At 44.2% G+C, this 20,214-nt stretch overlaps 1 protein-coding gene across 6 annotated transcripts in view; it reads right to left on the reverse strand.

The window, feature by feature from the left end:
- Positions 1–19,473, reverse strand: part of BID (BH3 interacting domain death agonist) — a 42,154-nt gene extending 22,681 nt beyond the window's left edge. For 2 of the 6 annotated variants that reach the window (XM_081129337.1, XM_081129335.1), the window contains exon 1: positions 19,303–19,409. The gene's annotated coding sequence lies outside the window, so the exon portion shown is untranslated. Of the gene's footprint in view, positions 1–19,183 lie in introns of all 6 variants that reach the window. The other 4 variants (XM_081129333.1, XM_081129332.1, XM_081129336.1 and 1 more) reach the window with 4 other exon arrangements.
- Positions 19,474–20,214: the final 741 nt, after the last annotated feature.

Here is a 20,214-nt window from a genome sequence, read left to right on the forward strand (position 1 = left end):
CCCCTTATGTCTCTAAACCTGTCACGTATGTAGGGTTTCCATATGTACATATATAATTAGATTTGGTTATTTTCTCTTGTTAATCTGTCTCATGTAGATTTAATGACCAGACAAGACTAAAGAAGCTTGGAGGGTACAGGAAAGTTTCACCCTCCCCTACAGTTGGTGCTGTGAGCAGGACACCTCACAGGCCAGGCACTGCTCAGCTGGAGGCTGCTACAATAGAAAGATGTTGGGACCTCTAGCATGAGCCAGCAAGAGTAAGAATTCTTGCCAAGGCAGACTCCCGGATCTCTACCTGCAGAGTTTAGTGTAAGTACAGTGATAAAAGTTTTCATTTTCTAAATTTAGATTAGTAGAAGAAAATATTTGTGAAACTAGTTTCTTGGGCTTAGCAACCCTTGGTTATTTGGTAAGAGTACTCATGGGTTTTGTTAATTTTGTTTTTCTCTGTCTGTCTGGTGTCTCTCCTTTCATCTTGTTATATATGTCAGGAGACCTTGGTCTTTATGACCAGTGAGAATATTTTCTCTCTGGCCTCCACCATACAGAAGTTGCACTGGGTGGGATGAACCTTGCTCTCTGTCTAGCCATGCCAAGCTCTCAAGGGAGTTTTCTGTGCTTATCCATTTCCTCCCAGAGCTGGTAAAAACAGGGCGCCTCATTCTTGGTTCCCACCAGTCAGAGGATGCCTACGCATCTGACAGGCAGCAGAGCAGGCTGTGGATCCTATAGATCCAAGCTTAGGGAATCTAAACACCCCATTCAGAAGGGAAAAAAACATGTGCTTCACTATGTTTTGGAATGCCTGTTTCGAACTCGGGGGTAAATTTCATCTTATCTTTTTGCACTCTTCTTTGGAAAAGCTTCCTACATTCATAGTTCTTATTAGTTGAATTGCTATTAAGATCCTACTTATCTTAGTAAGGATAATAATCCTTAGTAAGGGTAAAGGATCCAAATGAGGGCTCCTTTGAATTGGAAAAACTTCTAAAAAAGCAAGCAAAGGCTCGGCTGGTGTGGCTCAGTGGTTGAGCGTCCACCCATGAAACCTGGAGGTCACGGTTCAATTCCTGGTCACGGCACATGCCTGGGTTGTGGGCTCAATTCCTGGTAGAGTGCAGGAGGCAGCCAACTGATGATTCTCTCTCATCATTGACACTTCTATCTCCCTCTCCCTCTCCCTTCCTTTCTCTGAAATCAATAAAGACATATTTTTAAAAAATTAAAGATATAAAAGGTACCTAAAACAAAAGACTGTAGGACTGCTGTTACTCCTTACAGGAGATCCTCAGGTATCTTTCCCTCCTTGGTCTAAGGCCAATCTAATAGCTATAATTAGAGAATTTCTTACTTTCAGGGAGAATCCTCAAAAGTTTTGTAAATAGATTACCTACTGAGTCCAGTGAGAGAGGGAAATAAAATTTCACATCGTTCCTTCCTTCTCAAATCCAGACTTACTGGTTACTGATTCTGTAACTCCCAGGGATATCTATTCCCTATGTCCTAAGGACTTTGCCTTGGCTCTCTGCCTGCCTGGGATATGCAGTCACTTCTTTTGGCTACCAGAAGGAATGATACTGGTTTGTACCCTCTTGAGTCCATGGAATTGTTTAATGCAGTAGAGCCTTGGTTCTAGAACTTAATTTGTTCCAGAAGGCTGTCTGAAAACTGAATCATTTTTTTTCATTAAAAATAATGTAAACTGAATTAATCTGTTCCAGACCTGGAAATGATTCCTTGTTTTAACCTTTCTTATATACAGCACATGTCTAATGTACTGTTCAATCTATAAACAAACACTTAAAAACAAAAAGGACATGAAATGTAAATGAAAATTTAACAAAAAGGAAATGAAAGGTACAGTAAAAAATGAATATTTAATAAGCAGCAACAAAAGCAAAAAAAACACAAAAATATTCACAGCACAATTTTTTGAGATGTTAACAACGTGAGGTTTAGTGGTAAAGTGACTCATAATCATGCAATCTCTCCTCTGTCACCTGAGAGACATGTGACTGATCATACAGTGTATCAGCATGAAAGGGCTGTCAGGTTGAGAAGCAAATTGTTCGAGATGGGGGACATTCGAGAAACAAGGTTTGACTTGAACTGCCAGAAATATTTACTGGTTGTCCCAGCTGAAAACTGACAAAATATTTAAAAGGATTTACCTTCAAATAACTTTTGGACCAGAAATTTGGCAACACTGGAAGCTGGATTCAGGGCCTGATAGGAATTTTTTAAAAGGCCTCCTTCCCAAAGCTAAAATAAAATGATATACCCAGAAAGAAGCAAATTAGGGATGATGTAGTTGGATGGATAGATCAACCTATGATGTCACTTAAGTTATAGTCCAATTCTTTAGAGCAATTATCCTTACCTTACAAATCTTTGTGAAACCACAAATGCAGCTCTAGAAGTAGGTCAAAGCCCACCTATCTTTACCATCCCCAATTCCTAAGACTGGAAAACAAAAAAGGAGATGAGGTGTTTTTGAAAGCACAAACTGCTTTGCTGACTGTAAGGCTCCCTACAAAATTTATTATCTTCTCCACAAACGTTAATAAGAAAAAGCCTTGCCCAGCTGGCGTGGCTCAATGGTTGAGCAATGACCCATGGACCAGGAGGTCATGCTTCGATTCCCGGTCAGGGTACATGCCCGGGTTTCAGGCTCGATCCTCAATACGGGGCGAGCAGGAGACAGTCGATCAATGACTCTCTCATCTCTGATGTTTCCATCTCTCTCTCTCTCTTTCTCCTTTCCTTTCTCTGAAATCAATTAAAAAAAAAAAGCCTTAAATACCTGACTGGATAAACTTATTACTCATCTCATGGTAGTAATTTTAAAACAAAGACTAGGAAAAAAAAAAAAGGCTAGGAAGTGTCTGTTTGCATCTGTCTGTATGTTCATGAGTGTTGTGTGGTATTTTCTACCTGTGATGGTATTGTTAATTTGTAAAAGAGGTCTATTTAATTGGCTTAAACAAATAAGTGCTTGTATTAAAATTCTGAAAAATATAATAGAAACTAACCCAGTGCTTTTCAGGATCATGCAATCTGGGAAAATATTTGATGTGGAAGCTGTTTTGGGTTTGGTTTGGTTAAAACAGACAGGTCTTTACAGTTATCAAAATTAAATATAAAACTTTAATTTTACCTGGGTTAAAAAAAAATAAGTTCATGTTATCTCTGTTACAAAATTTTTCAGCACAATAAATAACTTGGTATAATGTAATTTTCATAAGTAATCTAAACATAATTAAGAGCAAGTAAATTAAATAATGTAAGTAGAATAAATAGGTTTTAATAGGATGAACTCTTTAGCAATAATTATATTTTATGTGTACTTAGAAATGGTTCCCTAAATCTCTTTGGTAACTTGAAACTTTAGAGTTTTGCTAGCTAAATTAAATGATGGATCATCACTGAATATCTATATTAAATTTCCAAATAAAATAATATAATGAAACATTAATTACTGAACATAGGTTTATCTACCTTTGGCATCTCATTGCAGAGAAACTAAAAGAGTTAATTTGGATCTGTTAGTAATCATGTTGTGTGCCACATTAAAAGACTGTACTATGAAAAAGCATGTATTTCTGGAAATTATGGAATGTGTTCATAAAGTTATCAATCTAAAAAATACAGGTGTAACAATTCACAGTCACTTATTTCTTAGTTTTCACCAGAAATTAAAGTTTCTAAAGTTTAAGAATTCTAATACATATAAGTAAAGCTACAAAAAACTATAATAGGGAAAACAACCGTGTATACAAGAAAAATAAGTTATATTTTTGGCTTTAAAAAAAGGGTATGAGACATGGAGATGTTTTTTGTTAAGGAACATAAAAGTAATTTTGCCCTTGTTATTTCTGAGTGGGTAAGAGAACACAAGACAAATTAAAAGGGACCAAAAAGCTATAAAAAGTTTATGAAACGAAATCTTGAGAAAGAATCTTTATGTGTGATCAGGCTGGATAAGATTGAATGGATTTGTTATAAGGATTTTTTTCAAAAGTTTTAATATTAATCATGTGCTAAAACTTAATATTCTTTCAGCTGCTAAAAGGACAGTTTTCCTGGATTACTGGTCTGCTCTAGAGAAGATGCTGTAAAAAAAAAAGCCTGCCTGCCTAGAAAGCAAAGATTTTGTGTTTTATCAAAATAATTTTTGGTATTTTATGTTGTCTTAATCAAGTCTTTGATTTAAGAAAACTGAATCTTCTCAATAGTAAAAGCTAACATTCTCTACTGAAATACTGAAGCTGAATTTCATGAAAAGGCATCAGAAACAAAACCTGATGTGGCTCCTATGGATGAAATCCACTCTACTTCTTCAAAATTGACCTGCCATTGCAGACCCTCATAACATGGCAACAGTGGGCTCCTGAATTAGAGAAATTAAGACGGGTAAAAAATTGTTGTAAATTAAAAGAATAGTCAGTCAGGACTGTGCGAAATCCAAGATAGCTGGCTGTTTTTTTCTGGTTTCCTGGCAAACCCCATTTTTGTTATTTGTATTCCTTCATTCACCATAGTGCATTTAGGCTAGACTTTATTCAGCTGCCACTCAGTACGTGTTATCAATATGTTCTTGTCGTATATGTTTTCTGAATGGGTTGAAAACTCCATCTGCTGAAGGCTGATGCCCTCACAGTGGCAAAGAAACTGTTAGAAAACGTATTCCCACTTGGGGTATATATCTTCCACAATCTCTAGTGACCAATGCACCTACTTCACTGGGAAATTCTTAAGAATCTTGATGGAAAGCTTTACAAACATCTTGGAATTATCACTGACCCTATCACCATCAATCATCAGCCAAGGTTGAGGGAACTAATGGAAAAACTGGATTCAAGAAGAACATGTTTTAATTACACAGGACTGAAAGAACTAATGAGGATGATTACAATTTTTATGATTTTTTTTTTTTGTTTGAAACATTGCTCATTCCTTAATTTTTTTATTTTCCGGGTATAAGAAAGTTTGTTTTTTGTTGTGTGTTTTTTTTCTCTCTTATACCACCTATGATTTAGAGCAGCAATTTTTAACCTTTTTCATCTCATGGCACACATAAACTAACTTAATTACTAAAATTTTGTAGCACACAAAAAACATATTTTTGGGCAATCTGACAAAACAAAACAAAAAAACCCTACGTATAATTCTAATTCATTCACACCAGACAGCTATTGTTGTGTTGGCTGTTGTCATTATTTTATTTGACAATCCAAGGGAAAAGAGGTCAGTGCCCCTGATTAAATAGTCAAGTTTTGCATATTTTAAAGATTCTTGTGGCACACGGGTTGAAAATTGCTGATTTAAAGCAATTTGGTAAATTACACCTTTTAAAGCAGAACTGAAACATTTTTCTTTTTCTCCCTACTTGATCCCACCGGAAATCAGAAACTCTCAGTGAGTATTCTTATTTACAATATGGTTATTTGCATAAATTCAATAAGAATCTGTTTTCCTTGTGATGACACAATTGGAAACTGGTAAGATTAATCAAGGCTTTGACTAGAATGTCATGTTTGAGAAAAACATTCACAGACTCAGACATGACCAGACAGCTTTAAGGAATTAAGACTGACTTATGGAAGCCAATAAAACCCTTGGAAAAACAGCCTCATACCTTTCTTACAGGGTTCCCAGATGCCTTACCAGGTAAGATAAGGTCAATTCCTAGAAGGTGCAGGACCCTCAGGATATTTTGGGGACCTTGAAAAGAGAGAAACTCACCCAAATCTATAGGTATTGCAGGCAACATCTGACGATGACAAGTCCTTGGCTTCACTTTTATGGCCTAAAAGGCCTTTTAAAGTTCAATCTGGAGATTCCTTATGAAAATACCCAGCAAATTAGATTTTAAAAAGCCCATGTGGACTTCCGGTCAAGGTGGCAGGGTAGGTGAACACTGTGCTTGCCTCCTCCCATGACAATCAAAATTACAACTAAGGTATAGAACAACCACCACTGAGAACCAGAAGACTAGCTGAACAGAGCTCCTAAAACTAAGAATATACAGAAGAAGCCACATTCAGACTAGCAGGTGGGGCTGGTCCCACACCCACATGTGACAGTTGAGAACTGGGGTGGGATATCTCAGCTACAAAGGTGCCCCTTGAGGAACGAGGGGTCCTAGTCCCACAATGGGCTCCTCAGCCTGGAGTACCAGTGATGGGAAGAGGAATCCCAACAATAGCTGGACATGAAAATCAGCAGGGACTCCATCCAAGTGAGATGGAAGTCTCTAAAGACTCAAGGCATTCTCTTAAAGGACCCAACCACAGACTCACTTGCTCACATACACTCACCCTGAGCTCCAGTAAAGGGACAGCATCTCGAAAAGCACCAGGGACATTCAGGGAGGAACTGAATTGTCTGGCTTTACAGTGAAGGCTGGAGGGGAAGCTTTCTTCAGACTGAAGTGGCAGCAAGTACCATTGTTCCTTTGTTGAGATCTCCTCACACACAGCCTGCAGGTGCCCCAAATCGGAGTCTCCATCACCCTGGTTAACACTTCTCTTGCCCAATCCTGGTGATTCTCTGAGTCCCAGCTCCACCAAATTCCCAGTCCACCCAAACCTCTCTCAGAAGCTAATCCACATAATTGGCCAGCCTAGGTCCACAAACCCCAAATAAGTAGTAATTGGCCTCAGCATACCCGGTACCTCTTGCTGAGTAGCTCCAAACCTGGCACTAATGGTAGCTGTCCTCAGTTCACAGCATAACTACTCCCATGCACCTCCCAGCCCAGCACAGGCAGCTATCAACTGCAGATCACTGTATAGCTCCTATCAGGTGGCCCTGGATTAGACAGAGGCAGCAGCTGATCTTGGCCTGCACTGGAGCCCCTCCCAAGAGGTCCCAGAACCAACATACCTGGTGCCAGCTTCAGACCACACCAGAGCATAACCCAATTAGTGCGACAAATGACACACCCAAAGGATGAACTCGCTGGCACCAGAACTCTGCTAAATGAATCCCACTGTGTGCAGTGAGGCCCTATACAACACTTGTCCACTGTAATCATGGTCAGCACTCACAGCTAGTCAGCCTGAAGGTCAATGCCTCCCACTCATGCCACAACAGCAAGGCTCAACTACAACAAAATGTCACACACAACCCACACAGGAGCCACACCTGAAGCACCTGGCTCAGGTGAACAGGAAGACTGTGTCTTTGGATCTCACAGGATACTTACTATCCAAGGTCACCCTTCCAGGAACAGGAGGCATAGCAGATCAACCTAATACAAAGAAACAAACACAGGGAGGTGGCCAAAACGAGAAGACAAAGAAACATTTCTCAAATGAAAAAACAGTACAAAATTTCAGAAAAATAACTAAACAAAACGGAAGCAAGCAATCTATCAGATGCAGAGTTCAAAAACTGGTTATAAAGGATGCTCAATGAACTTAGGGGAAGAATAGATAATCTCAGTGAGAACTTCAACAAAAAGATAAAAACCAAAAAAGAACCAGTAAGAAATGAAGAATACAATAACTGAAATAAAAAATACAATCGATGGGTTAGATGAAGCAGATTAGATGACAAAGAGGATCAAATCAGTGATTAGGAGGACAAGGTAGCAGAAAACACCCAATCAGAACAGCACACCTAGAGTGCCCAGCTCAGGTGATGGGGAAGGCTGAGCCACCAGGCCTACAGGACACTTACTATACAAAGCCACTCTACCAATTCCAGAAGACATAGCAGCTCTACCTAACACTGGGAAGCAGCCAAAATGTGGAGGCAAAGAAACATGTCACAGATGAAATAACAGAAGAAATCTCCAAAAAAACCCTAAATGAAATGGAAGCAAGCAAACTACTAGATACAGAGTTCAAAACAATGGTTATAAGGATGCTAAAAAAATTTAATGAGAATTTCAAGAATCTTAGTGAGAATTTTAAGGAAATTAGTGAGAACATCAATGACATAAAAAAGGACCAGTGTGAAATGAAGGCTACACTAACTGAAATGAATAATTTACAGAGAATCAACAGTAGAGGATACTGAGAATCAAATAAGCAATCTGGAATATAAGGAAGCAAATACACCAAATCAGAACATCAAAAAAAAAAAAGTTTCCAGTAATATGAAGATAGCATAAGGAGTCTCTGTGACAACTTCAAGCGTACCAGAGGAGAAGAGAGGGAGCAAGAAATTGAAAATCTATTTGAAAAACCAATGACAGAAAACTTCCCCTACCTGTGCAAGTTCAAGAAGCACAGAGTCCCAAACAAGACGAACCCAAACAGGCCCACACCAAGACACATCATAATTAAAATGCCAAAGGTTAAAGACAAAGAGAGAATCTTAAAAGCAGCAAGAGAAAAGCAGTTAGTTACCTACAAGGGAGCACCCATATGACTGTCAGCTGATTTCCCAACAAAAACTTTGCAGGCCAGAAGGGAGTGGCAAGAAATATTCAAAGTGATGAAAAACAAGGAACTACAACCAAGACTGCTCTACCCAGCAAAACTATAATTTAGAACTGAAGGTCAAATAAAGAGCTTCACAGATAAGAAAAAGCTAAAGGAGTTCATCACCACCAAACCAGCACTACAGGAAATGTTGAAGGGTCTTCTTTAAGAAGCTAATGAACAAAATAAACTAGCAAAATAGACCCAGAGATGTTCAATCATGCAACAGACTGATGCATTTCAGAGGGAAGGGGATGGGAGGTAGGGATGGGAAGAGATTAACCAAAGAACTTATATGTGCTTGGCTGGCATGGCTCAGCAGTTGAGCATCGACCTATGATCCAAGAGATTGCGGTTCCATTCCTGGTCAGGGCACATGCTCAGGTTGTGGGCTCGATCCCTGGTTGGGGGCGTGCAGGAGGCAGCCAGCCTATCAACGACTCTCTCATCATTGATCTTTCTATATCTCTCTCCCTCTCCCTTCCCCTCTTTGATATCAATAAAAACATATTTACTACTAATAAAAAAGAACTTATATGCATATATGCATAACCGATGGACACAGACAATAATGTGGTGAAGGCCTGAGAGGAGGGTAGAAGGGGGGTGGAAGGAGTCAATGGGGGGAAAATGGAACATCTGTAATACTTTCAACAATTAAGATAAACTTAAAAAATAATAATAAAATAAATAAATAAACATTTTTTAAAAAAAGAAAGAAAACTACAACTGTTCATTTCCCAAGTCCATGCAAGCTAGAGTGGGACAACTTGATATAGACTGCAGAGAAATCTCAACAGCTCACCTATGGAGAATCTCCAGACCTGCCTAGAAAGATCACCAGAGAGATTCAAGTTGCAGACCAGGAGAATCTGTCAGACTGTCACTGCCTGCCTTCACTCCATTTGAGGATGACTCAAGACAGATACACAGAGGCCCTGGCCAGGTACCTCAGCTGGTTAGAGCGTCATTCCAATATGCCAAGGTTGCTGGTTCTCGGTCTGTCTCCCTCTCTCTCTCCCTCTTTCTCTCTAAAAATCAATGAGTAAAATTTTTTAAAAAGACATACATCTAGAAATCTTCTCGACTAACTGCTTTCAGAACTCAGAAACCAAGGTTAGAGTCTCCTCCAATCATTAACCTTTGTTTTTCTTTTTTCCCCCAGAGATGCCTCTTATTAAGTGCCTGACTGCCTGCAAACTTTGCGAACCCACCTGCATCACCACCTCCTGAAATGAGACATAGAACGATTTACTGACCCAGCTTCTGGAATGTGAAATTTCCAGGGAAGTTTCAGAGGTGGGAATTTCCTTATGACCTTATATATAGAAAAGCCCAAGGAACCCACTAGGAGTTCAGAGCAAGTCACCCCAATATGTGCCACTTGGTATATAAATTATTTTGAATTGAAGGCAATGAAACCCTGCAGGCTCAGGAGAAACTTTGACCTCTTCCTTAAAGAATTTTAAATTAGGAGATTTACCCATAAGAGTTATCACCAGAGATAGCCTTTTAGGACCTATTTACAGGGCAGGGCAAGCTTCTAATACCGAACATCTGTTCTTCTTATCACCCTGCAGTGACTTTCCTCCCCTCTGAATCCCCAAGGTGCCTTACCTCTCATCCGTGGCTCAGAATACCATATATACTTCATTTCCCCCTTATGTCTCTGAACCTCTCGCTATGTGGTGGGGTTCCCATACGTACATATACAATTAAATTTGGTTATTTTCTCTTGTTGCTGTGTCTCACACAGATTTGCTTATTAGAACAGCTGAAAAAAACCTTAAGGGTACAAGAAAGTTTCTTCCTCCCCCACAACAGGGTCAAGGCAGAGCCAGAAAGATGACCCTGACAACCCTTGGTAGCTCAGAGCTATAGACTTCCTCCTTTCCACAGTACCCAAGAATACCACCTGGACTTTGCTAACCCACTGACTTCTTTCTCTGGGTTTTACTCTTACCAGCTTTCACATGGCTTATCCTGACAATTCACACTAGAATCAACTGGGAAGCTTTAAAACAGACTGACTTGGCCTGGCCGGGTTGCTCAGTTGGTTAGAACACTGTCCCCATAAGCCAAGTTGCTGGTTCAATTCCCGGTCAGGGCACATACTACAATCAATCAATGAATGCATAAATAAGTGGAACAACAAATTGATCTCTCTCTCTCTCAAATAAATAAATAAATAAGACTGATCTGACATGACCTTATACGTAGAAAAGCCCAAGGAAGCCAGTGAAAAACTATGGAACTAATAAATGAGTTCAGCAAGGCTGTAGGATACAAGTATTTGTAAGATCAACTGAATTTCTATACAGTAGCAATGAACAATTATTAAAAATGAAATTAAGAAAACAATTACCTTTATAATGAGGAAAACAAAATACTTATGAATACATTTAACAAAAGCATAAGACTTGCAAACTGAGAACTATAAACATCATTGAAAAAAAGTAAAGATGAAACAAATGAAAAGCCAATTCATGTTTATGAATTGGAAGACTTAATATTGTTAATATGGCAACACTCCTCAAACTGATCTATAGATTCAGTGGAATTCCTCTCAAACTCCCAGATGGCTTTTTTGCAGAAAGTGACAAGTGGTTCCTAAAATTCATATAGAAATTCAGGGAAATAGAATAGCCAATCTTGAAGAATAACAAATTGGTCAATCCACACTTTCTCATTTCAAGACTTAATACTAAGTGACAGTAATCAAGACCGTGTGGCACTGGCAAAGGATAAACATACATATCAATGGAACGGAAATGACTATCTATACACAAACCCTAATATTTATGGTTAACTGATCCTTCACAAAGTGACCAATACCAGGGTAAAGAATAGTCTTTTCAACAAACGGTGCTGGGACAACTGGACATCCACAAGCAAGAGTATGAATTTGGGCCCCACCTCACATCATACACAAAAATTAACTGGAAACAGATCATGGAGCTAAATGTAAGGGCTAAAACTATAAAAACCCTTAGAACACAGAATAAAACTTCATGACCTTAGGTTGGGCAATGGTTTCTTAGACATGACATTAAAAGAAGTGATATAAAAATATATATATATATAAATTGGACTTCCTGACAATTAAAAACTTTTGTGCTTCACAAGATACCATCAAGAAAGTGAAAAGACAACCCACAGAATGGGAGAAAATATTTACAAATCATTTATTGACAAGGGACTTACATTCACAATATAGAAGGAATTCTTATAACTCAGCAACAAAAAGCCAACTCAATTGCCCCAGTGGGTGGCTAAGTTGGTTGGAATGTCGTCCCATACACCAAAAGGTTGTGGGTTCAATTCCCAGTCAGGGCACACACCTAGGTTGCGGGTTTGATCCCCAGTTGGGCTGTGTATAAGAGGCAACCAATAGATGTTCCTTGCTCACATCAATGTTCCTCTCTCTTTCTCCCTTCCTCTCTCTAAAATCAATCAATCTTTATATATATATATGTATGTATATACACACACACAAACACAAACCCACACACACATATATATCCTTGGGTGAGGATTAAAAAATAATAAAAAGACAATTAAAAATTAGGCAAAAAACTTAAATAGACCAAAGAAGATATACAAGTGGCTAATAAGCACACAAAAAACTCTCAACATTACTGGCCATTACAGAATGCTAATAAAAACCACAATGAAATGCCATTTCACACCCACTAGGATGGCTAGATAAAACAAAAAATACCAAGTGATCACAAGGATATGGAGAAACTGGAACCCTCACACATCGCTGGTGGGAATATAAAACAATGCTGCTGCTCTGGAAAAGTCTGGTAGTTCCTCAAAACAATTATGACCCAGCAATTCTACTCCTAGGTATATACATAAGATAAATGAAAATATATGTCCACAGAAAAATTTGTACATGACTATTCATAGCAGCATTTTACAAAGTAGTTAAAAAGTAGAATTAACCCAAATGTTCAACTAATCAATCAATAAACAAAATGTGGTATATCCCTACAATAAAATTTACTTGGCCACATGCTACAACACGGATGAAAACATTATACTAGTCCAGCTGGGCATGGCTCAGTGGTTGAGCATCAACCTAGGATCCAGGAGACTGAGGTTCGATTCCCGGTCAGGGCACATGCCTGGGTTGTGGGCTTGGTCCCTGGTAGGGGGCGTGCAGGAGGCAGTCGATCAATGACTCTCTCATCACTGATGTTTCTCTCTCTCTCCCCCTCTCCCTTCCTCTCTCTGAAATCAATATATATTAAAAAACAAACAAACAAACATTATACTAAGTGAAACCAGTCACAAAAGACCACATATGATTCCATTTATATGGACTTCCCACAATAGGCAAATCCAGAGACAGAAAGTAGATTGTGGTTGGTTAGGGCTACAGGGAGAGGGGGACTAGGAGTGACTGATAATGTGTATAGAGTTTCTTTTGGGAGTGTTGAAATGTTCTAAAATTATAATTTGATAGTGGTTGTACAACCCTGTGAATATATTAAAACCCACTTATTTATTTAAAATATATATTTTTATTGATTTCAGAGAGAGGAAGGGAGAGGGAAAGAGAGATAGAAACATCAATGATGAGAGTCACTGACCCACTGCCTCCTGCACACCCCCAACTGGGGATCGAGCCCACAACCCGGGCATGTGCCCTGACCTGGAATCGAACTGCAATCTCCTGGATCCTAGGTCAATACTCAACCACTGAGCCACGCCTGGCTGGGCAAAACCCACTTTAAATGGGTGAATTTTATGATGTGGGAAATATCTCAATAAAAAAGAAAAGGGCAGCCTTGGGGAAGGTGGTATAAATGCACAGGGGCCTCTTTACCAGATAACTCAGGCCATCCCCTCACACAGCTCTGCTGCTCCAGGCAGGTCCTCATAAGTCTATCACCCTGGGGTCTAAAGACCTCCATGACCTAGGTTCTCCTGCTTCCCCTCACCTCGTCAGGCCCTGGGATTCTACAAGAACTGTGCACAATGTGTAGGGCAAGATGGGCAAGATGGGCTAGTGGGGAAGAAAAAAGGTGTCCCAAGGACTATTGCAAAAAGTCTAGGTTAGCCTTTGTCTCACTGCCTTGCCTGTTAACACTGCACAACTATCCTCCTCATAGAGCTTAGTCACGGAGGAAAAGGACATTACCAAAGCCAAGTGAGACTCAGCCACCCTGGGGCTGCTTTCACACCACCCTTTTGGGCCAGAGCTGGTAGGTGGGCTGCTGAGTGGAGGAGGGGGGCAAGGATGGCCACCAAGCATGGATAGAAGGGCATTCCATGGGTAAGAACATTCCTCCAGCCTCCCAAGTCCTGGCAGGAAATCTGGTTTCCTCATCTACAAAAGGGAGCACAGTGCAGTCAGTTGGAGTGTAAAAAAGTCAGTGCAATCACTTCACACACTGGTCAGCATCACCCCGGTGAGATGCTGTGACCAACGAAGGCCCTTGACTCGGCTCCCAGGTAAGAATTTGGGAGGTTGGATATCACCAACCTCCTTCTAGGAGATACCCCAGAAAGAAAACAAGGCTTTTTAAGAAGTGGTGGATGCCTGGGGGTCAGGTGGTGCCACAGTTGAGCCAGTCTTGTCTTGCTGTCTGGAACTCTGGGTGAAACAAAAGAATGGAGATATTCACAAGGCTGTGGGCTAAAGAGACACATCTTCCTAAAGGCTGTGCTGTTACCCAGTCCCAGGAGCTCACCAGCCTAGGACTACCCACCAGCCTCATAGCCCCACAGCAACCCTCTCCAGGAAAGGGTGAGGAAATGCTTGCTGGAAAGGTTCCCAGAGAGATTCCAGTCAAGGGCAGTCTATCTCCTCAGTCACAGCAGAGCCTGACTTCATTCCAGGTCTCCAGGTGGTGCTAAGCCTGGCTGTGGTCCTCTACCCCTCCCTACCCCAACCTCTTCCTACTACAGACATAGAGGCAGCTGGGCCCAGAAAGGGAGGCAGTCCCAAAAGTGGTGACTTCCCTCACCAAAAGCCAGCAACCAAAGTTCAGGCTCCCAACTGAACCATACAGGTGGACTCCTTCCTGTTTCCAAGGAGATGCCCTGCTGGTACCAGGAGCCTTTCCCAGCCCCTTCAGACACACATCTGCCTTCTCAGATGGCTAGTCCTTTATTAAGAACACACTCGCTGATGCTGAGAGGGGCTGCTGGTGAGTGTGATCATTTGCCCAGCTGGCGTTCTTCAAAACTGTGGCACATATATGCTGAGGCCTTAGGCCTGGGTTTACTCTCATAGAACCAGTTATTCACCTGCAGGTCCCTCTGCTGCCTCCCAGATGCCTTCATGCCTCAGCCCCCATTCTACTTCCACCTGCTACCCCCTCCCCCTGCACCTCTTCCTGGCACTGAGTCTCTACCCTGCTCTGTTCTCTTGCTGCCCCAGCCCCTGTTAACACTAGACTCCAGCTCTGATTTCAACTGGCTCTCCCTAGAGAAACAGATCTAAACCTCAGAGAAAAAAAGTTCAACTCCTTAAGTCTCCAGGGCAAAGCATTATGTTAAAAGGCCCATGTACTCCTATCTCATAGAGGGAAACTCTGAAAGTGGACAGGTGGAAGGGTCACAGCTGGCTCTGCACCTGCCACATAACCTCACTTTCTCCATCTGTAAAAAAGGACACTGCCTGCCTCATGGGATCAAACCACTTCCTTGTTTTCTAAGGGAAAGTGCCCAACATATAATGGCCACTCAGAAGTCTGTTCTTTCACTTTGTGTTCATTGGGGAGGGGGGTTGTTGAGGTTGGGGTAGGGAATCCAAGCCGAAGCTCTTGGGACATGGCCAGTCCTGGACCCAGGGCTGCAGCCTCCTGAACACTTGTCCAAACATGAGCATATATGTGAGAAGCACCCCCACCATGGATGTTTCACATCTGCAGAACTTCACAGAATTAGCATGAGAAGTAAAATGAGATATATGGTTATGCAAATTAAACCAAGTACAGATACGGAGATGCCCATTGACAGAAATACAACAACATTATCGTTGGCCTCAGATAAGCTCAGGGCCAAGGGTCTATATAGGACAAGCATGGGGAGATTCAGCAAGTTGGACTCCCTACACGCACTGCATTTGGAACTCCAGCCATGGACCCAGGCCACAGCACTCAGGTCCCTTCCTCTGAACAAAGGTAGTTTGTTAACGACATGAGCATACAAGGTGAACGCTGACCTGCCCACTGGCCAACACAGCAATCAGCAGGGCAGGAGCTCCTGTCTAGACCAGGCAGAAGCCCAGGCACGAAGCTTTGTAAAAAGCTCCATGATGACTCTGGCAAACAGGCCTCTCTCTGCATGGCGGCAGCTCCACTTCTGTGCAGCCCTCTCCTGGGAATCCACATCCTTCCACCAGGGCAGACAGCCTACTCTGTGGGCCAGAGGTAAGTGATCTCCTTTTAAACCTGGTTTATGACTTCAAAGGTACTCCTTTCCCCTTTGAAACTCCATCTCCAAAACCACTTCCACCATCCAGAAACTGATAGGAATACTGAGGGGAGGGGGTAACTTAAAACAAACCACTTCCTTGTCTTCTAAGTTGGTAGCTTCTAGGATCCTTGACACAAATACCCAAAAAACCAACATAGAATTTGATTTGCAAGGCAGCAGAACATCCAAAAGTGGTTGTTTTGTGCTTCATCCAAATGATGTTTGCCTTACACTTGAAACTTCCCCATTTTGACCCATGTAGGCAGGAAGAGGAGGGGAAGGGCTGAGTCAGGTGTGGGGAGCTGAGGGGCCTATGGGATGGTTCTTGAGGAGACATCCCAGGGAAAGCGTCCATGACAGTGACCAGTAAAGCATCACTCTCTCCCGTACACATCATTATTGCCTTGTCACCAGGGCTACCTTCAAGGGAGGGGAAATCACAGAAAGACCATGATCCTTCTCTTTGCTCCTCACTCTAAACATCTAACAGGTATGAGATACAAAGGTGGATGGGCCCTATTTGGGGAATGGAGCAGTGAGAGGCTGGGAATCCAGGCAGAGCAGTATGTAGAGCTGGAATTCCAGAGTCTGACTCCCTCAGTTGTGACCCTGGACAAGTTACTTAACCTCTCCATGCCTCAGTTTTCCTATCTGAAGAACAGAGATAACCTAGTCTCTGGTTCCCATGATGTCCAAATGAGATAATTAATGCATGTAAAATTCTCTGCGTGCATCTGACTCACAGTGGGCTTTGTCTGTCATGGCTGAGCATCACAATCCTCAACTAGCTGTCCTTTTCAGACCTATCAGTGGCTTTCGGCAAGAATACATGTGGCCTCTGGGGGTGGCCAGCCAGCTGTGGCAGTCAAGGGGCTATTACTCAGATCCTGTGCATGGGAGGCCCAATGGGGTGGGCAGCTGGCCTCAGGGGGTACTCCAGGCCTGTGATGACCTCCACAGCCCCAGCCTGGCAAATGATCACCTGAGGTGAAAGTACTTCCTGTGGTCACAAATCTAGAGTGAGGGTTCTCATGAGCTGACAGTCCAGAGCCAGCATCTTGGGTACCACCACCAAGACATTAGGTTAGGATGGCTATTTAGCCTTGAAAATTGTCAGTTAGAGCCTCTTGTTTCGGTCCCCAATCCCTCTACTAAGCACTAGACAGAAAGAGAACATCATTCACTACCCTTCAAGACTCCTGCCCTGGAAGGCTCTATCATCAAATATTCTTCTTCCCCTGTATGCCCTCATCCTTCCTGAGTCCAGGCGCCTGGAGCTCCTGAACAGGCCATTCTCATTTACAAATAAGTGGTACCTCCAGATCCTCAATTAGTCTCCCAGGTTGGCTAAGGCTGTGAGCTTCCCTGAGCAAGGCCTCAGAGCAGGGTGTGTAATGTCCCTTCCCACCTGGAGACATCCCTTTTCCATCTAGACAACTCCCTCCCAGCATTCCCTGTGCTGCCCTGAGTGCACTTTTCCTTCTTCTGTTGCTGGCAAGTTCCTATTCATCCTTCAGAGTCCACCTCAGATAACCTAACCTTCCTCATATGAAACTAACAACAACCTGGGAGGGGGGTTGGGAGACTGGATGAAAAAAGTGAAGTGATTGAAAAGTACAGATTGACAGCCATGGAGATGTAAGTACAACATAGGAAATACAGTCAATAATAATATAATAACTATGTATGGTACCAGGTGGGTACTGGAAATATCAGGGTAACACTCTGTAAAGTATGTGATTATCTAACCACTATGCTGTATACCTGAAGCTAATACAAAATAATATTGACTATAAACTATAATTGAAAAAAACAGCAACTAACAGCAACCCACTTCATGTTCCCACAGCTCTTTGCAGCAAACAACACCAAGGCCTGCATCCCAACAACGTATTACAGTCACCAGTCTGTGTCTCCATTCCCATGAGATAGCATCCTGTCCTTGTGAATCTCCATGCCCAGCACAGTACAGGCACCCAGAGTGCTGAAGGAAGCCTGTGAGATGTTGCCTTTAAGCCCCAGCTATGAAGGCCTCCTGTGGGCGCTGCCCTGCACCTCTCCTTGTGCCCCCACCCCCACCCCAGGAAGGACAAAAAAGCTCATACTCTGGGCAGCAGGTGTTCTCTTCCCAATGATGCCTCACTAGAAGTCCGTCAACCTAACCTTTAAAACCACACGACTCCCCTCCATCTTTCCTCCTAGCTCTGAGACCTGACTCTGTTCCAAAACAGTTACTCCCAGTGGACTCCCAGGTCCCAAGATGGCATAGACTCAGGCCCAGGATTGTCCTCCTCAAGTCGGAGCCTGCCATGTGACCCAGATGGGTGGAGATGGAATGTGGAAAAACCACATCCATCTGCAGTTCCCTCAGCTCCCTTCTAGAAAGAGGACAGCTGTGATGCCACTCACTGAGTGAGGCTTGAGTTAGCAGAGAAGACTTGGCAGGAAGGGCAGGCAAACCTGGCAGTGGAATGAGGCAGTTGCCTGAAAAGGTGGGGGTACTGTATGCTGGGACCCCACCCTACTCCCCAACCCCTCCCAGGCCCACCAGATGAAGGCCAATCCAATCTCAGAAGGCCCAGGCCCAAACCCAAATGTGCTCCTCAAGCTGGTCCCTCTCTGTCCCACCACTGGCCCAGCACAGGCATTCCTGTTGGTGGTTGAATGAATAAACAAACCCCTAGCACTGCAGCATTTCTGTTACTGAGGATTTATTTCAGAGCTCTCCTAAGGTCTCCTGGGGGCACTGAGTCATTCAACAAACTGTTTTCCACCACCAGCCAGTATCTGCACATAATTTCTAACAGTTCTAAGACGGGCACTCTGGCCACACTGAGGCAGATACTATCTGCGGCGGAACCTGTCAATTCTGGTCGCTTTCTCGTCTATGGGGTGGGACCCGGCGCCTCCCGTGTAACCCGCGCGGGCGGGCGGGATGTCTAAGTCCTCCCCCACTCCCACTCCGCGCCCCCTGCAACGCGACGAGCTGAAGCCCCACAGACGACAGCCAAACCCGAGGTTCATGTGGGACAGAGAGGACAAAGCCTCTCCCAACCCCACAAAAGGCCAGGGCCTCTCGGCAAAGTAAATGAAGCACAGAGCAGCACGGCCCCCGCTCTCCCGCCTCGGCCCCCGCGCGCCGCTCGGCTGCGAGCGGGAAGCCTCCCTGGCGACGTCTGGGCCACGGACACGTGAGGGGGCCGAGCAGGCAAGGGCGGCCCCACCGCCGGGGCGGAAGCACCGTGGCGCGCCCGGGCCTCGTGCGTCTTCCGCTCCCCCCCCAGGGCGCGAGCAGTCAGGGGCCACACCTGAGGGTCTGGGCCGGCGGCGGGCACCTCGCCCCGCAAGCAGTTGCCCGAGCCTGGAGTTCCTCGCAGATCCTTCGGAGGACGTAGGAGCCGAATGTTGGGGACGGACGGCTACTCACCCCCACCAGCCGCGGGAGACCGAGAGAGGCAGCGGGACCGGTGCCGGAACCCGAGAGGGAGGCGCTGCTCACCCACTTCCTCTATCTTCGACCCCGTGGCCCCTGCAGCCGCGTCCCCGCCCCCCGCCTCCCCGCCTCCCCGCCTCCCCGCCTCCCCGCCTCCCCGCCTCCCCGCCCCCCGCCGCCCCGCCGCCCCGCCGCCCCGCCGCCCCGCCGCCCCGCCGCCCCGCCTCCCCGCCCCCCGCCTCCCCGCCCCCCGCCTCCCCGCCTCCCCGCCGCCCCGCCCCCCGCCGCCCCGCCGCCCCGCCGCCCCGCCGCCCCGCCGCCCCGCCGCCCCGCCTCCCCGCTTCCCTCCAGCCTGCGGGCCCGCCGCGCGCCCCTGACCCAGCTTGGGCTGGTCCGTGCGCCCTGCGCCGCGTGGGTCCTGAAGCTGCGGCGCCTGGCGTCGGGAAAGGGACCGTGACAACGCTTGGCAGATAAGCCGATATACAGAGGACGAGGTCCTAGTCTAGGGAGCCATCTGGGAAGGTTGGCCTTTTTCTCCAGCGACTCAGGGATAATTCCCAGTGTTTCTCCTGTGAAACTTTTCAGAAGCCCCCGAGGCTGGTTTTGAAGAAGCCTCAGAAATGCCTAGTCCTCAGGGAACAAAACCTAATGACCGAGTTAAAGCCCCTCGCAAGGTGCACAGATATCCCCAGGACTACCATCTGGCCAGGGCTAAACCAGAACTTCTGGCGCCAACGAAACAGAAACAGGAAAATGAGTTTCTGTAAAGGATGAGGAAGCAAATAGGACCAAGGAAGTTGCTATACCTGAACATAAGAATAGAAACTGAACTTTAAAAAAATTAGAAAAAGCCTTTGGCTCAGTGGTTAGAGGGTGGGCCCACAGACTGAAGGGTCCCAGGTTTAA

The sequence above is a fragment of the Miniopterus schreibersii genome, assembly GCF_964146895.1.
Source record: "Miniopterus schreibersii genome assembly, chromosome: 2".
In the NCBI taxonomy this organism is placed as follows: Eukaryota; Metazoa; Chordata; class Mammalia; order Chiroptera; family Miniopteridae; genus Miniopterus; species Miniopterus schreibersii.